This window comes from Scyliorhinus torazame, chromosome 13 (assembly GCF_047496885.1).
Source record: "Scyliorhinus torazame isolate Kashiwa2021f chromosome 13, sScyTor2.1, whole genome shotgun sequence".
Lineage (NCBI taxonomy): Eukaryota > Metazoa > Chordata > Chondrichthyes > Carcharhiniformes > Scyliorhinidae > Scyliorhinus > Scyliorhinus torazame.
In genome coordinates, this window is record NC_092719.1 from 17,028,949 (window position 1) to 17,047,289 (window position 18,341).

General features: G+C 52.0%; 1 protein-coding gene across 4 annotated transcripts in view; it reads right to left on the reverse strand.

Moving 5' to 3' along the window:
- plxna4 (plexin A4) overlaps nt 1–18,341 on the reverse strand; it is a 776,634-nt gene that overhangs the window by 192,232 nt on the left and 566,061 nt on the right. The window lies entirely within an intron of this gene.

An 18,341-nucleotide genomic window follows, 5' to 3' on the forward strand; every position in this document is an offset into this window, starting at 1 on the left:
CCCCTAGGCCTCGGCCCGCACTCTCTGTGTCATCTCCTCCAGCCCTACCTGAGATACGTGTGCTCGGCTAATTTCGGAACCGTGAGTATCCCTGACCGCTCCACCAGTGGTGGCTGAGTCTTCAGCAGCCAAATCTCTGAAATCCCTCCCGAATCCCTCTCTCGGCCTCGCTCTCCTCCTTTGAAACGCCCGTTAAAACCTGCCAGTTTGACCGAGCTTTGGGTCATCTGTCCTAAAGATCTCTTTCTGCGTCTCAGTGTCAGATTCTGCCCTTTGGGCTGTTTTATAACACTGAAGGGGCTACATGAATACCACTTGTTGTTTATTACTGGACTCGTCGTGCAGTAATTATACTTTCCTGCCAATGGTTGGCACTGGAATGGCAGATTTTGCCATGAACAATTCCTATGTTCACCTTTATAACAGGCATTGCTTCTGCTACATTGTGGCACTGTAATTATACCCTCCCACCAGAGGTGGCATTAATACCTCTAAAATGGAAACTATGCACGACAGCGCTGCCAGTGGCGGAGAGGAGGCCCCCACGTAGTGTGGGATGAGGAGAAGGGGGAGGGATAGAAACAAACCAGAGGTATAAACTGGAAGAGAGAGAAAACATAGAGGAACAAATCTTTTAACTTATCACTTGGAAAACAACACCTCATTATAACCAGCAGTTAGCAAGTAAGGCTGTTGCCATGGTGAGAAAACCCTTGCAGTTCACCCGTGACCTTAGTATCCAGTCATTAAATAAAGTGGCAATTCCAGCCTTCCCTTTATCGCTCCCTGATAAAAACAAATGTGTAAGATTTCTGGATCACCCAGAATAATAGTAAAACTCAATTTAAGAAAGGGGATCTTGTTAACTCCTTTCCCAATGACTTGGCCCCCTTTGCGAGGAATGATCCTGAGTAGGACAATTCCAGCCTGCTACCCCCATTGGAGCTGACAGGGACAGACTGCAACACACGACAAGACAAAACAAAAAAAAGGAGCAGCTGCGATATAAAAGAGCACTTCTCAAAAATTAAAATGCATTTTGTCTCATGGCTACTTCTGGTGAAGCATGTTGAAAAAAAAAAATGTCACGATAAGACTTGACTTGAAGTTCATTAACTTGACTAAATTCTTCACTTCCCTAAAGATGGGGCCCACTTTGCATATGAAAAGGCCAAGAAGAGAGAAAAAAAGACCATTTCAGATAGGTCTGAAGAGCTCAAATGAGAAACTGACAACTATACACAACGTTGAGTTTTATCAGCTTCACATGACTGTCATTTTAAGTAATTGAAATTTAATGACACTTTATTCCTTCGATTGGATCCCCACACAGATCTGGTAAGAAAGATGAAAAAGAAAATCTGCAAAGACCATTTTTATCTCCATATATATATTTTATGCGTAGATCAAGGTTCTTTCAAAGGTCAGACTATAGAACACACATTGCAACGACTGAACATATCTGTAAATCCATCTGATTCTCTCTCATCTGTTCTTTAATTCCCTTTCATTAAAATTGGTTTCATTTTCTTCTCTTCTGATTGTATGAACACAAAGGCAGCTAGGGAAATGTGGCAATAAAACACTTTACAAGAGAGCGAGATAAAGCACATTATTTTATTACTATTCTGCAGGCATAGCCACTGTTTTCACAATCGCCCCCCCCCCCCCCTCCCCCAGGAGATACTTCGCACCAATGAAGCTGGTATTTAGAGGGGGACTGGGTGGGTGAAGCGATTAGCACGCTGGCCTTTCACCGCACAACCTGGATTTTAATCTACCCCAAAGAGGTTCTTTCTGTCGTGTGTGTAGGAAATCTTTGTGAAATGGTGCTGGGGAGTCTGAAGTTGAGTTTCTGATGAACGCGCTACAGCTGAAACATTTTATCGTCACTTCAGCTGGCATCACGTGCTGCACAGTTCCAGCATTTTCCATTTTTACCTCAGGCTCTCTGGGTTTAAGGAACACCTCAACCCTCCCTGCGCCCCCCCCCTCCCCTCCCCGCCACCCACACCTCCCCCCCCCCCCCCCCACCCCACCCACCACCAAACACCCCATTCAGAGACCTCCTTGCAGATTTTCCTTAAAATCTCCGTCTTCAATCAAACTTTTGGTCATTTACCCTCATGTCACCTTTGGCTGTGTGTCAATATTTGACCCATTTCACACCTGCATAAACGCTTGCGATGGTTCACCGCATTAAGGATGCTCTATGCAGTTAGGAGACTGGAGGTGGAGATCAGACGGCAGTCGCCGCCGAAGGGCGGATCAAGCGAGGAGTGGAACACGGGCTAGGAGTTGGCCTAGGAAAGGTCATGGTTGACCGACAGGGGAGGGGGGCAAAAGCCCCCCCCCCCCGGACCAGACTGGTTACATGGAATGTTCGTGGGCTGAACGGGCCGGTTAAGAGAGCTCGTGTGTTCGCACGCCTCAGACAGTTAAAAGCGGATGTGGCTATGTTACAAGAGACACACGAAGCTGGGAGACCAAATTAGATTAAAGAATGGATGGGTCGGGCAACTGTTTCACTCAGGACAGGACTTAAAAACAAGGGGGGTGGCTATCCTGATTAATAAAAGGGTGACATTCGAGGTGGGGAGGAGAGAGGTAGACCCGGGAGGCAGATTTATTATGGTTAGCGGGAAGCTAGAGGGAATGGCAGTGGTGCTGGTGTATATATAGGCCCCAAACTGGGATGATGACGCGTTCATCAGGAAGGTGCTGGGGACGATCCCAGACCTTGACTCGCATCGGCTGATCATGGGGGGGTGACTTTAATACGGTCCTGGGCCGGTCGAGTGATAGGTCGGGGAAGCTATCAGCAATGGCAAAGGAACTGCGTGGGTTCATGGAGCACATGGGAGTGGTGAATCCGTGGAGATTTGAGAGAGCAAGGAGCAGGGAATATTCATTCTACTCCCATGTACATAAGGCGTACTCCAGGATAGATTTCTTTGTGCTAGATAAAACACTGCTAGCAGGGGTTGAGGACACTGAGTCCTCAGCAATTGTGATCTCAGATCATGCACCACACTGGATAGACCTACGGGCAGACACGGGAATGTCCCAGCGCCCACAGTGGAGACTGGATACAGGGCTGTTAGCGGATGAGGAGATCTGTGAGCGAGTGAGAGAGGCCATTCGGGGGTACATAAAGGTCAATGACACAGGAGAGACTGCAACCAGGGTGGTCTGGGAGGCACTGAAAGCGGTCATTAGAGGGGAATGTATTTCGATTCGAGCCCACAGGGATAAAACTGAGTGGTCGGAGCTGGGAAGGTTGGTGGGAGAAATCTTTCAGGTGGACAGGAGATACTCAGTCTCCAAATGAGGAGCTCCTGAAGGAGCGTCAGAGACTTCAAATGGAGTTTGGGCTCCTTTCCACAGGAAAGGTGGAGGGTCAGCTGAGGAGGGTAAAAGGGGCAATATATGAACATGGGGAGAAAGCTAGCAGGATGCTGGCACATCAGCTGAGGAAACAGGAGGCGGCGAGAGAAATAGGGAAAATAAAGGATTTGAGGGGGAATACGGTGACGGACCCGGGGACGGTGAATGACGTGTTCTGTGAATTTTATAGCCAGCTATACGAGTCGGAACCCCCGGATGGGGAGGAGGGCATGAACCAATTCCTGGGGAGGCTAGAGTTCCCGAAGGTAAATGAGGAGGTGGTGGAGGCCCTGGGGGGCCCGATTGGGCTTGGGGAGGTGGTAGAGGGACTGGGGGCGATGCAATCGGGTAAAGACCTGGGTCCTGATGGGTTCCCAGTGGAATTTTATAAGAAGTTCTCTGGGTTACTGGGGCCGCTCCTGGTCAAAGCTTTCAACGAGTCCAAGGAGCTGGGGGTACTCCCCCCAACGTTATCACAGGCATCAATTTCTCTCATCCTGAAGCGGGACAAGGATCCGGAGAGCTGTGGATCGTACAGGCCAATCTCTCTCTTGAATGTAGATGCCAAATATTTGGCAAAGATCCTGGCCACTCGAAGAGAGGATTGTGTCCCGGAGATAATTGGGGAGGATCAGACGGGATTTGTAAAGGGCAGGTACCTGATATCCAACATTAGACGGCTTCTTAATGTAATTATGATGCCAGTGAAGGGGCGCGAGGCTGAGGTGGTAGTTGCCATGGACGCGGAGAAGGCTTTCGACCGAGTGGAGTGGAAGTGTCTATGCGATATTTTAGGCAGGTTTGGGTTTGTGGAGTGGGTCCGGCTACTGTACCAGGCCCCGGTGGCTAATGTAAGAACTAACCGAGTTCGGTCAGAATACTTTAGTCTTTATCGGGGGACAAGGCAGGGATGCCAGCTCTCCCCATTACTGTTTGCCATGGCTATAGAACCCTTAGCAATGGCTCTGAGAGCAGCGAATACCTGGAAGGGGAATAGTGAGAGGGGGGGTGGAGCACAGTCTCGCTCTATGCGGACGACTTGCTGCTTTATATCACAGACCCGGTGGGGGGGATGACCGAAATCATGGAGGTATTAGGAGAATTTGGCCGATTTTCAGGCTATAAGTTAAATATGGGAAAAAGCGAGATATTCGTGATTCAGGCATGGGGCAGGAAAGGAGGCTGAAGGAGCTACCTTTTAAAGTGGTTGGGAAGAGCTTTAGGTATCTGGGGATTCAAGTGGCCAAGGATTGGGGGCAGCTTCACAAGTTAAATTTGGGCAAAGCAGTGGATCAAATGAGAAGGGATTTTTGTAGATGGGACATGCTCCCACTGACGCTGGTGGGGAGGATTCAGATGGTGAAGATGACGGTCCTTCCGAGACTGCTTTTCTTTTTTCAGTGTCTCCCGATTTTTGCCCCAAAGGCTTTTTTCAGAAGTAAGAATGCGGCGATATCGAGGTTTATATGGGCGGGTAAAACCCCGCGAGTAAAGAGGGCACTCCTGGAATGGGCCCACGGAGAAGGGGGATTGGCTCTCCGGAGCTTTATTAACTATTACTGGGCTGCCAACAAATCGATGGTCAGGAAGTGGGCAGTGGGGGAGGGGTCGGTTTGGGAGCGGATGGAGGCAGCATCCTGCAACGGTACGAGTCTGGAGGCTTTACTGACGGCACCCCTGCCGTTCTCGCCGGCTCGGTACTCCACAAGTCCTGTGGTGGTGGCGGCCCTGAGGGTGTGGGGGCAATGGAGGCAGCACATGAGACTGGAGGGGGTGTCAGTGTGGTCACCGATCTGTGCCAATCACCGGTTTGTCCCGGGGGGGTGCTGGATGGGGGCTTTAAGGTATGGCAGCGGGCAGGGATTGAGAGGTTTGGGGGATCTATTCATCCAGGAGGGCTTCCCGACCTTGGAGACATTAGAGGAGGAGTTTGACTTGCCGGGAGGGAACGGGTTTCGGTATCTTCAAGTGCGGGACTTTGTGCGGAGACAGGTCCCAAGCTTTCCTCGCCTCCCCCTGAGGGGACTACAGGATAAAGTGCTGTCAAAAACAGGGGTTGGAGGTGGGAAGGTTTCGGACATATACAGGGAATTGTTATAGAGTGGGAAGGGGCCCCTATCAGAGAGGTGAAGAGGACGTGGGAAGAGGAGTTGGGAGGGGAGCTGGAAACTGAAATGTGGGGAAAAAGCCTTGAAAAGGGTAAATGCATCTTCGTCCTGTGTCTGACTCAGCTTGATTCAGTTCAAGGTAGTCCACAGGGCCCACATGACGGTAGCCCGGATGAGTAGGTTCTTCGAGGAGGTGGAGGACAGATGTGGGTGTTGTGGGGGAGCCCGGCCAACCGCATTCATATGTTTTGGGCATGTCCCAAATTGAGGGAATTCTGGCAGGGATTTGCAGTCGGAAGTCCTGGAAGATAGGGTAACTCAGAGTCCAGAATTAGCAATATTTGGGGTGTCGGAGGATCCGAGTGCAAGTGGGGGGGGGAGGCCGATATTCTGGCCTTCTCCTCCCTGGTGGCCCGGAGATGGATCTTGCTGAGATGGAGGGACTCGGAGCCCCTGAAATCAGGAGTGTGGGTCAGCGATATGGTAGAGTCTCTCAGTCTGGAGAAAGTCAAGTTTGCTTTAAGAGGATCAATACAGGGATTCGCCCGGAGTTGGCAGCTGTTCATCGATTTCTTTAACAAAAACTGAACGTCAGCAGTAAGGGGGGAAAGGGAAAAAGTGGGGGGGGGGGGGGGGGGGGGAGGATAGGAGGCATGGTAATGTTAAATAAGGACAGGGAATTTAGTATACGGGTATCTGGGGATAGGGTGGGGTACGTGGTTTATTGTGTATTGTTCTTTTAGGGGGCATTTTGTGCGTCGACCCGCGCGGTTGTTTTAGAAATGTCAATATGTGAAAATGTCAAATGCTTCAATAAAAAATGTTTTTTTAAAAAAGGATGCTATATGAATGCAAGTGGCTATTGTGCATATAATCTTCGCTCTCACCTCACCAAAGATGATTTAATGGCATTACCCAAAGAGGAGGGGAAGCAGAAATAGCAGGGGGGCACTCTCCTACCCGTCTTCAAAGTAGCGACATGGGATCATTTGTGTGTAACGGAGAGGGCAGGCAGCACTTTAGTTTAATGAGGGCAGCACCTCCAACACTGCAGCACTCCTTCAGTACAGAGGTGTCACTGAAGAGTATGTGCTCTTGCACTCGAGTGTGACCTGAACGCGCAGACTTCCATGGCCGAGCAGGCTCGTGCGGAATCAAGCTAATATAAACAGTACGGAGCTCCTCAATTCAGCTGCTCGAGTCCAGTCCTCCCACACATCATTTTCAAACAACCCTATAATGAATCCTTTTCCTACATTTCATTGCTAGCGATAAGGTTTTTTTATCAAAACTTTTGATCCGCAAAGAATTCATTCAATCCCACATATCCAGTGTCCAATCTTAGCTTTGTGGAATCTGCAAATGACACTCATCGCCCTGCTCGCTCGTTTCCTCCCCCTCCCACCTCCCCCAACACCAACAGCTAAACAGGGCACCATATCCCATAAAGAATCTGATTACATTAGTTTATATCTTCCACTTAACTAAAGGGTAGGGCTGCTTAGCGCAGATGGTTAGGACACCAGTGCTGAGGGATTAATCCCCATACTGTCTGAGGTGGTTCTTGGAGTTGATACTGCCCCACTGCGAAACCATGGCAACATTAAGCCACGATTACTGACCCTCAGACAATGGGGATGCCTCAGGACGCGAGAGAGAGAAAGACTAAGCGGAAAAAAATATGAAATTTCACATTAAACAACCTTGCAAATTCTACTCCGCTTTTTCCAAGACCTCCATAACATGGGCCTTTCATATTCCTTTTCTCAGTGAATGCAAATTTCAATCCATCTGACGTTTTTCACGGGGGCGATTCTCCAATATGGAGGCCCAGTGTTCGCGCCGTCGTGAACGCCGGTGCGAAGCGGGCCCGGGTACGACTGATTCTGGCCCCCAGGGAGGCCAGCACGGTGCTGGAGCGGTTCACGTCGCTCCAGTCTCCTTTCGTGACGCCAAATGGGCGCTGCGCCAACCCGCGCATGCGTGGGGGGCTTCTTTGGCGTGCCGGCCCCAACTCAACATGGCGTCAGTGTTCAGGGGCCGGCCGTACCAGAAAGTAGGCCTGGGGTAGGCCCCGAATGCGAGCCAGACCCCAGCGGAGGCGCCCCCTGTGGTAGTATGCATTAGGGGTCATGTGGGACTGTGAAGCCGTGATGTCATTGGCTGACAGATCCCGGGTCCTGGTTGGCTGTTGATCTCTAGCTCCGCCCTGAAGGCGGAGTATAAGAACCAGGAGTTCTCCCCCGCAGGCCAGTCTGTTGCTGAACTGCGGGGAACAAGTCACGCTTAATAAAGCCTCATCGGCTTCATCTCTATTCGTCTCTCGTGGGTCTTTGTGCGCTACAATTTATTAAGCGTGCTTAAAGGACTATGGAGCTCAGGATCATCCCGGAATGCCTGAGGATCAGCCCCCACGCAGTGAACTCAGCAGCAGTTTTTAAACACTGGCAGACTTGTTTCGAAGCCTACCTCAGAACGGCCCCCGGCCGGGTCACAGAAGACCAGAAACTACAGGTCCTGCACTCGAGGGTAAGCCCGGAAATTTACCCTCTCATAGAAGACGCAGAGGATTTCCAGACGGCGTTCGCAGCACTAAAGAGCGTCTACGTTCGCCCAGTGAACCAGATCTACGCACGCTACCAACTCGCAATGAGACGGCAAAGTCCCGGAGAATCGCTAGACGAATTCTACACTGCGCTGCTAATTTTGGGACGGGCCTGCAGCTGCCCGCCGGTAAACGCGATTGAACACACGGACATGTTAATTCGCGATGCTTTTGTGGCAGGTATGAACTCTCCCCAAATCCGCCAAAGACTTTTAGAAAAAGAGTCGCTAGGACTCTCAGAGGCACGGGCCCTTGCAGCCTCCCTAGATGTGGCCGCGCGAAACGCCCGCGCCTACGGCCCCGACCGCGCGGCAGCCCCTTGGGCTCCGTGGACACCCGTTGCGACAAACCCCCCCCCCCCCCCACAGGCTTGCGCGGTTCAGACGCCAAGTCGTCCCGGGGGGGCCCGCTGCTATTTCTGCGGCCAGGCGAAACACCCCCGGCAGCGCTGCACGGCCCGCGCAGCGATTTGCAAGAGCTGCGGGAAAAAGGGCCATTTCGCGGCTGTGTGCCGATCCCGGGGGGTCGCCGCTGTCCCGGGAGAAGAAGGAGTCCTGCGCATTTCAAACGCTCCCCAACCCCCCCAGCGCTCCATGTGCGACCCGCAGGCGCAGCCATTTTGTGTCCCGGCCACCACGAGGGGAGGAGGGGCGCTGCCATCCTGGGACCCCCCAGCCCTGTGCGACGCATGGGGGTGGCCATTTTGTCCACCCCCAGCCATGTGCGATGCATGGGGGTGGCCATTTTGTTCACCCCCGCTGCCATCTTGGACGGCAACAATGGACCCCAGCATCGACGGCTCCACGGGGTTCGAGGAAGACGCTGAAGCACTACGACCACGTCTGGCCTCAATGACGCTGGACCAAGCACGGCCCCGGACGCTCCAGACGACGACAACAATGGTGCTGATCAACGGGCACGAGTACCATGCCTGGTCGACTCCGGGAGCACAGAAAGCTTCATCCACCCCGACACGGTAAGACGTTGTTTTTTGACCATCCGTCCCAGTGCGCAAAAGATTTCCCTAGCTGCAGGATCCCACTCCGTACAGATCAAAGGCTTCTGCATAGTGACCCTAACGGTGCAAGGGAGGGAGTTTAAAAACTACAGGTTCTACATCCTTCCCCAACTCTGCGCGCCCACATTACTGGGATTAGACTTCCAGTGCAATCTGCAGAGCCTAACTTTCCAATTCGGCGGCCCAATACCCCCACTCACTATCTGCGGCCTCGCAACCCTCAAGGTTGAGCCCCCATCCTTGTTTGCAAACCTCACCCTGGATTGCAAACCCATCGCCACTAGGAGCAGACGGTACAGCGCCCAGGACCGGACATTCATTCGGTCCGAAGTCCAGCGGCTACTGAAGGAAGGCATAATCCAGGCCAGCAATAGTCCCTGGAGAGCACAGGTGGTAGTAGTAAAGACAGGGGAGAAGCAAAGGATGGTCATAGACTATAGCCAGACCATCAACAGGTACACACAGCTAGATGCGTACCCTCTCCCCCGCATATCCGACATGGTCAATCGGATTGCCCAATATAAGGTCTTCTCCACCGTGGACCTTAAGTCCGCCTACCATCAGCTCCCCATCCGCCCAAGTGACCGCAAGTACACAGCCTTCGAGGCAGACGGGCGATTATACCACTTCCTAAGGGTCCCATTTGGCGTCACAAACGGGGTCTCGGTCTTCCAACGAGAGATGGACTGAATGGTTGATCAACACGGGTTGCAGGCCACGTTCCCGTATCTCGACAACGTAACCATCTGCAGCCACGATCAGCAGGACCACGACGCCAACCTCCAAAAATTCCTCCAGACCGCTAAAGCCTTGAACCTCACATACAACGAGGACAAGTGCGTTTTTAGCACAAACCGGCTAGCCATCTTGGGATATGTAGTGCGCAATGGGATAATAGGCCCCGACCCCGAACGTATGCGCCCCCTCATGGATTTTCCCCTCCCTCACTGCTCCAAAGCCCTAAAACGCTGCCTGGGGTTCTTTTCATATTACGCCCAGTGGGTCCCCCAGTACGCAGACAAGGCCCGCCCCCTAATACAGACCACGACCTTCCCCCTGTCGACAGAGGCTTGCCAGGCCTTCAGCCGCATCAAAGCGGAGATCGCAAAGGCCACGATGCGCGCCATCGACGAGTCCCTCCCCTTCCAGGTCGAGAGCGACGCCTCCGATGTAGCTCTAGCGGCCACCCTTAACCAAGCGGGCAGACCCGTGGCCTTTTTCTCCCGAACCCTCCACGCCTCAGAAATCCGGCACTCCTCAGTGGAAAAGGAAGCCCAAGCCATAGTGGAAGCTGTGCAACATTGGAGGCATTACCTGGCCGGCAGGAGATTCACTCTCCTCACTGACCAGCGGTCAGTAGCCTTCATGTTCGATAATGCACAGCGGGGCAAAATTAAAAATGACAAGATCTTAAGGTGGAGGATCGAGCTCTCCACCTTCAACTATGAGATCTTGTACCGTCCCGGAAAGCTGAACGAGCCGTCCGATGCCCTATCCCGCGGCACATGTGCCAACGCACAAATTAACCGTCTCCAAACCCTCCACGACGACCTCTGCCACCCGGGGGTCACTCGGTTCTACCATTTTATAAAGTCCCGCAACCTCCCCTACTCCGTGGAGGAGGTCCGTACAGTCACAAGGCACTGCCACATCTGCGCAGAGTGCAAACCGCATTTTTTCAGGCCGGATAGTGCGCACCTGATCAAGGCCTCCCGTCCCGTTGAACGCCTCAGTCTGGATTTCAAAGGGCCCCTCCCCTCCACCGACCGCAACACATACTTCCTGAACGTGGTGGACGAGTACTCCCGTTTCCCCTTCGCCATCCCCTGCTCTGACATGACAGCGGCCACAGTCATTAAAGCCCTTAACACCATATTCACACTGTTCGGTTGCCCCGCATACGTCCATAGCGACAGGGGGTCCTCCTTCATGAGTGACGAGCTGCGCCAGTTCCTGCTCAGCAAGGGTATAGCCTCGAGCAGGACGACCAGCTACAACCCCTGGGGGAACGGGCAAGTAGAGAGGGAGAACGGCACGGTCTGGAAGACCGTCCTACTGGCCCTACGTTCCAGGGATCTCCCAGTTTCCCGGTGGCAGGAGGTCCTCCCGGACACTCTCCACTCCATCCGGTCGCTGCTGTGTACCACCACTAACCAAACGCCCCATTAGCGCCTCCTTGTCTTCCCCAGGAAGTCCTCCTCTGGAACGTCGCTGCCGACCTGGCTGGCGGCCCCAGGACCCATCTTGCTCCGGAAACATGTGCGGGCGCACAAGTCGGACCCGTTGGTCGAGAGGGTTCACCTCCTCCACGCGAACCCGCAGTACGCCTACGTGGAGTACCCCGACGGCCGACAGGACACGGTCTCCCTGCGAGATCTGGCGCCCGCCGGAAACACGCACACCCCCTCGACACCAATCACCCCCTCCCTGCCACCGGCGCACCCCGCGACCGCCCCTTCCCGGGAGGATCGGTCCTCCTCCCAGGTCCGACCGGAAGTGAAGCTGAAGCAGAAACCGTAAAGCTTCCGGAGACGACAACACTGGAACAAGCACCACCACCGGGGCTGAGGCAATCGACTAGGACGACCAGACCGCCCGCCCGACTTGTGGCATCGGTGTAACACTAGAATGTTGTGGACTTTAATGAGAATTTTTTTCCTTTTTCCCTCTTACGAATACTGTAAATAGTTCAAAACAAAAAACTCTGTACATAGCCCAGTGTAGGGCACTGTGATGACATGCAAAAGTTTTTTTCCTCCCAGGACCAGCCTTGTAAACCCCTACCACCATGCGAAGCACCACCCCGCCGGGTTCATTTTTAACAAGGGGTGAATGTGGTAGTATGCATTAGGGGTCATGTGGGACTGTGAAGCCGTGATGTCATTGGCTGACAGATCCCGGGTCCTGGTTGGCTGTTGATCTCTAGCTCCGCCCTGAAGGCGGAGTATAACAACCAGGAGTTCTCCCCCGCAGGCCAGTCTGTTGCTGAACTGCGGGGAACAAGTCACACTTAATAAAGCCTCATCGACTTCATCTCTATTTGTCTCTCGTGAGTCTTTGTGCGCTACACCCCCCCCCCCCCCCCCACTGAAGGATACCCCCCCCCCCCCACAGGCCGCCCTCCGACCGGTCGCGCAGAGTTCCTGCCGGCAGCGACCAGGGGCGAACGGCGCCGGCGGGACTCTGTCGTATCGGCGCGGCCGCACCGCCCACCCGGGCCGGAGAATCGGCAGCCCAGTCGATTCCAGCGGCCCGCGGCCAGCGCCGCGTTAAACACAGCGGCGCAAATGGCGCTGGTTCTCCGCACCTCGGAGAATCGCGCGCCGGCGTTGGGGCGTCGTGGCGCGGTTGCGGCGATTCTCCGGCCCGGCGCGGGGTTCGGAGAATCGCCCCCCACAACTTTGAATTTTTCTCTCTCTCCCACCCAGCACCCAGGTTCCTTAAAGGGCAGCCACCACAAAGCATATATTTGAATATTTATTCTTAGGAAGTGAACAACACTGGCATGGTTACATTTATTACCCATCCTTAGTTATCCTGAGGTTGTGGCAATGATGCTGGAATCTTGGAGGCGTTTGCTTCCACAATGTGAATTCCAAGATACAAGCAATATATTCAGCTCAAGGACAGGGAGCAGTTCGGAGGTGCATATAAGAGCATAAGAAATAGGAGCGTAAGTGGCCGTTCAGCCTTTGCGCCTGCTCCATCCTTTAATGAGATCATGGCTGATCTTCTACTTAAAAAACATTTTCCTGGACTTTCCCCATAATCCCTTTTTAAATTTAGATTACCCAATTCATTTTTTCCAATTAAGGGGCAATTTAGCGTGGTCAATCCACCTTGCACATCTTTGGGTTGTGGGGGCGAAACCCACGCAAACACGGGGAGAATGTGCAAACTCCACATGGACAGTGACTCAGAGCCGGGATCGAACCTGGGACCTCGGCGCTGTGAGGCTGCAGTGCTAACCACTGCGCCCGCTGCCTTCCCTTGATATTTTTCGCACATGAACGCACTCAATGACTGAACCTGCACAGCCCTCGGGGGTAGTGAATTCCAAAGATTCACCAATCTTCTGAGTGAAGAAACTCTTCTTCATCCCAGTCCTAAATTGGCTGCTCCTTATTCAGGGCCTGCACCCCAGCCAGGGCAAACATCCTTCCTGCATCTACCCTATCGAGCCCTGCAAGAATATTGCATGTTTCAATGAGATCACTTCTCATTCTTCTGAACTCCAGAGAATAAAGGCCCAGTCTAGTTAATTCTTCCTCGTGGACATTGCCTCCATCCCAGGAATTAATTGAGTCAATCTTCGTTGCACTCCCTCTATGGCAAGTACATCTTTCTTTTGGCAAGGAGACTTAATTTCACACAATACTCCAAGTGCGGTCTTACCAAGGCGCCATATAATGCAGCAAGACTCCCACATTCAAATCCTCTTGTATAAAGGCCAACATACAATTTGCCTTCTTCTGATGTCCTTTCACCAATAATCTATTATAGACCAAGATATCTTAATTCTCCAGGCAGTCAGATGTCTTTGTATTTATTTTGCCTGGCTGACAACTATTTTGCATCGACTTGCGCTCTAAGTGCATGATCAATAATCATACCCCAATGTTCTCCCTTCCCTTCCGTCGCTAATGGATGCCCTTTCATCACATACACACATCTGCTGCTCTCTGTTCCAGTATGAATCAGTTTACATTCATCTACATTAAAGAAACATCTGTTCAGGCCACGGCAGTGGAAACTCTGCTCGAGGGCCTGAAAGGGATAAGACCTTCGTAGAAAAGTGTTTTTTTTGGGGCACATTTTAATGTCGACTACAATAAAATGGGCCATTGACGAATGCATTATGGCGTTGACAGTCAATGGTGGTGCAGAACCCCTGCCAATCACAGTAACCTCGTTCAGCCCTACAAAATTCTCCACAATCTCTGCGCTCCACCAACTCCCGCCTCTTGCACATCCCCAATTTGAATCACGCCACCACTCGCGGCTTTGCCTTCTGCTGCAGGCCCCGAGCTCGGTCATTCTGCCTGGAAACCTCTAATGCTTCCCTCTCCCCACTTAAAACGCTCCTCAGAATCAGCCAGCCCAACCAAGCCGGCGAGCGCGACCCGGGTCACTGTCTGTGCGGAGTCTGCACGTTCTCCCCGTGTCTGCGTGGGTTTCCTCCGGGTGCTCCGGTCTCCTCCCACAGTCCAAAAATGAGATTACGTGGATTGGCCACATAAAGTGTCCCTTAATGTCCAAAATATTAGGTAGGGTTACGGCAATAAGGTGGAGTGTGGGCTTAAGTAGGGTGCTCTTTCCAAGGGCCGGTGCAGACTCAATGGGCAGAATGGCCTCCTCCTGCATTGCAGGGATTCTATGAGATGAATGCTGCTTGTTCCTCACACCCTTGTCGCCACTCGTGAAGGCCCTGCTCCTCAGGAAACATGGTTTTGTTCTGTCTCTCCCTCTTGCTTTTGAAACCATCTTCAGAACCTTTGTACCAATGTAGTAATCAGCACCGTGGCACAGGAAAGCTCCCAGTTTTCTTTGCTGCTATATTCCTAATAAGAGGTCTTGTGGTGCAGTGGGTAGCCTCCCTGCCTCTGAGTCAGAGGCTCTGGGTTTAAGTCCCACCCCAGGACTGATGGCCAAGGAGGGTGTGTTCATAATGTGGCCAAACAGGTGTCAACCTGCAAAATCCTTCCAACAGGCCCATCGGCAGACGCAAGAGCAGGAAACGCCTGGTCAGCTTGATCCTCAAGCTATAAGGTGACAGACCACTGACCTGTTCAGGGAATAACTAGCTATGGAAATAGATGAACGGGTGCGGGACAAGAAAGAAGAGGATATCCCTAACAGGAATTTTAAAGGACAATGCCTACTATCCCCATTCCTCTCCTCAAATTGACAAAGGCAAACCATCCATCCCAGTCCGGAAGGCCGACCTTTAATATTCCCTGACATGGTTCAGTGTCAGATTTTGTTCCATAACATTCCTGTTAAAGCACCATTGGGATGTTTTAAGATGCTGTCACAAGTTGTTGCTGAGTAATGGTGATGAATCAGATGATGGGAGCTGGTTAGCCGCCATGTTTGCTGTGTTGCCTCAGTCACTGGACTTCAGGAGTACCTAGCTGGCTGTCTGACACTTGGCGATGCCCCGAAGTCATGAAAGGCAGTGCCGTTATTTTCCACACACCCCAGGCACTAAACGGGGTGGTAATCAGTGCTTAGGGATAATGGGCCCAATTTAACCAAATGGGAACTATGTGTCATATTTAGCCACGCGTTTCCCGGTGCCCGCAGCGGTGAGAAAAACGCTATCTAACGTGACTCCAGTTAGATACGGGGCCTCAGCGGGGAACGCGTGGCTGAGGCCACATTTAGTCCCGCTACCTGACCACGCTCGCCAAAACTCCTCAGTGCAGGGAGAGATCAGGACGCCTGTGGTGAATGTATTCGCCATAATATAAGTTGTCTGTAGAGTACTGTGGCCTATGGCTAGGGAATGGTAATATGATCTCCTTCCATGTATTGTACTGGAACCCTGGTGGGCTCCGCCTCTGGCTCCGCAAGTTCTTGGATAATAAATTGATGTACCATTAATTCACTACAGGACGATGAGAACGAGTGAATATAGGCTTTATTATCCAAGAACTTGCCTGCCTGTGACTGCTGTAACAATGAGCGCCGCCCACAGGCGGCAGGTCTATATACCGCCCCGGGGGGGGGGGGGGCAAGCCGGAGGTGGAGCCCACCAGGGTTCCAGTACAAGACATTGAAGGAAATCATATTACCATTCCCTGGCCATAGGCCACAGTACTATACAGACAACTTATATTATGGTGAATACATTCACCACAACGCCATTTTTAAATGGCTTCCCGATCTCGCGAGCCTCCAACTCGACCCCCAAACTCCCCCAAGTCCTAATACACTGTAACGGGAACCCTGGGCCCTACCCCACACCTGCGCAGGGCATCCCCCCTCCCCCGCCTGATCAGTGCCACGTAATAAATGCCAGTTTGGCACCTTGGCAGTGCCCCTGCCATCTGGCAGTGCCACCCAGTTATCTTGGCAGTGCCTGTCAGGCACAGATGCTGCCAGACCCGTTGCGTTTATCCAACACTTTTTGTTTTTGTTTCCTTGGCCTTGTTTGATTGTCTTGTTGACTCGGAGGGGAATTTCCCAGAGAGTGCCCTCATGACATTGGTGTGGTCTTGATTTGGGGGCTTTGGCCTGGTGGTCCGCCCCCTTCCGTTTCTCATGTTCTGATTGGATAATTGAGCCCTTTTAATTTAGGGCCTTGATTGGCAGCATCGTGCACGCCCAGGAATCCAAAAATAAACCACAACGCCGGCAAACCCCACTCCCCCCCTCCTCACCACCGTTTCAGAACTTCAGTTTTCCAATACTTTCTGTTTTCATTTCAGACCTTCAGCACTCGTGGTAGTTTGCTTTTTATTAAGGTCAAGGAAAGCATGGATCTCCTACGACCTTGATGGGCAATAAAACTCAATTGGGAAAATCTGCACACATGTGGGACTCGGGATGAAGTGGGAGAGATGGACAGCATGGAAGCTGAATGAGTCTCAATGTAATTATTCATCACCAACAAACTACTTCAGTATTGGACTCTGGTGGTAATATCTGCTGTCTTTACCCATTCTCCGACTTCAGTTTCCTTATTTGGATCATTAACTTAAAAGGCATATCAATATTATGGCTAAACACTGATTGCTGTCCCTTTAGTGCTCCGGCTTACTGCAATAGACATTCCTTTTTATGGCAAGTGGGTCAGTTACATGTTGATAGATTCCAGAGGGATTTAGTCTTACAGATCCTGAGAGGAGGCTAAACTGCAGAATAATTGAGCACTGGCTTGTTTTATTACAGTGTCGACTGAGGCTGATTTCCAGGGAGTTGTTTTATTAGGTTTTGTGATCAATGGTACTTTACTAAAGGTATGTAGATGTCCTTTACTTAACTGCAATCCTTACATCACACAGGGAACCCTCTGGTCCATACTGTGAGTGGGGGGTTTTCTTGCAGGAAACTGGGGTTTTGCGCAGACATGAAAACCGTGGAGATGCCCATATTTCAGAACAAGCAAGTTAGCCTCTTGTTGTGCGTATCTGCACTCTCTTTTCGCCATTGTGGAGTATGAGAAGCATTGTTCGGACTGATTAACAACCAGCTTTGAACGGTGTGAAAGTGCCTTCCGTGGCCCACAAGGCCTGGAGTGGGACCCGAACCTGTTGCTTTCCGGCATAGAGCCAGTCATGAGTTAGTGGGCTCTAGAAACCAGCCTGATAGTCAGTTTGGGCCTCCGGTCGAGCAGGGAGTACACCAGAGCTGGCCGCAGCCCAAGGGAGGGAGCCTGCAGCGGCCTTGTGAACGTCGTGGAGGAGGGGCTCCAGTCCTGGGGAGTGGGGTGTCTGACAGGAGGCAGTATAGTCACACGGCAGGGAAGAAGGTAACTTGGTCATTCGGGGGGGGGGGGGGGGGGGGGGCGGTAAAAGGTAGTCTTGCACTTTCCGGTCCAGAAGCAGTGATGAAAAAGGCACTCCTTTCTTCCCGAAACAATCCTCGTTTACCTTCAACTGCACGGATTTCCCAAGGCCCCGTGCAGAGAAACACAGCCGGCTGGTGTTAAGCCTGCAAGGGAAGTTAAATACCAGGCCCCAAACCTCAGAATATTTAAATAGACTACCCACCTCCTGGGAGCAGGTTGACCCCTGCCCCTTGGCCTATCTCTGTCAAATCTAGGTTGCTGCCTGCCAGAGGCCAAGAATACTGGATACCAGACTGGGTAGACATAAGGGTCAAGGGTTATAGGGGACAGGGAGGGAAGTGGAGTTAAGGTCACATCAGATCAGCCATGATCTCATTGACTGCTGAAGCAGGCCCGAGGCGCCTAAGGGCCTATTCTTGTTCCTTTTTGTTATGTTCTTATATTCTTAGAATAGCAGCACTGCTGTGCAAGGGAAACACTGCACAGGGAGACAACATTACCACACACCAGAACCCCCGTGTTTATGAGTTTACTGAACATTAAGGCATCCAGTATTAGACAGTGGACATACCGACTAAAAACTGGACTATCCGGTGCTAAACCAAACGCACGGTCACCTGAAACAAACACAAAGGTCAGGAGTTCAGAGCTCTCTTAAAACTCAGCCGACCCTAAATCTCCCATTTTCTCATTTTGGGGGGGGGTTAA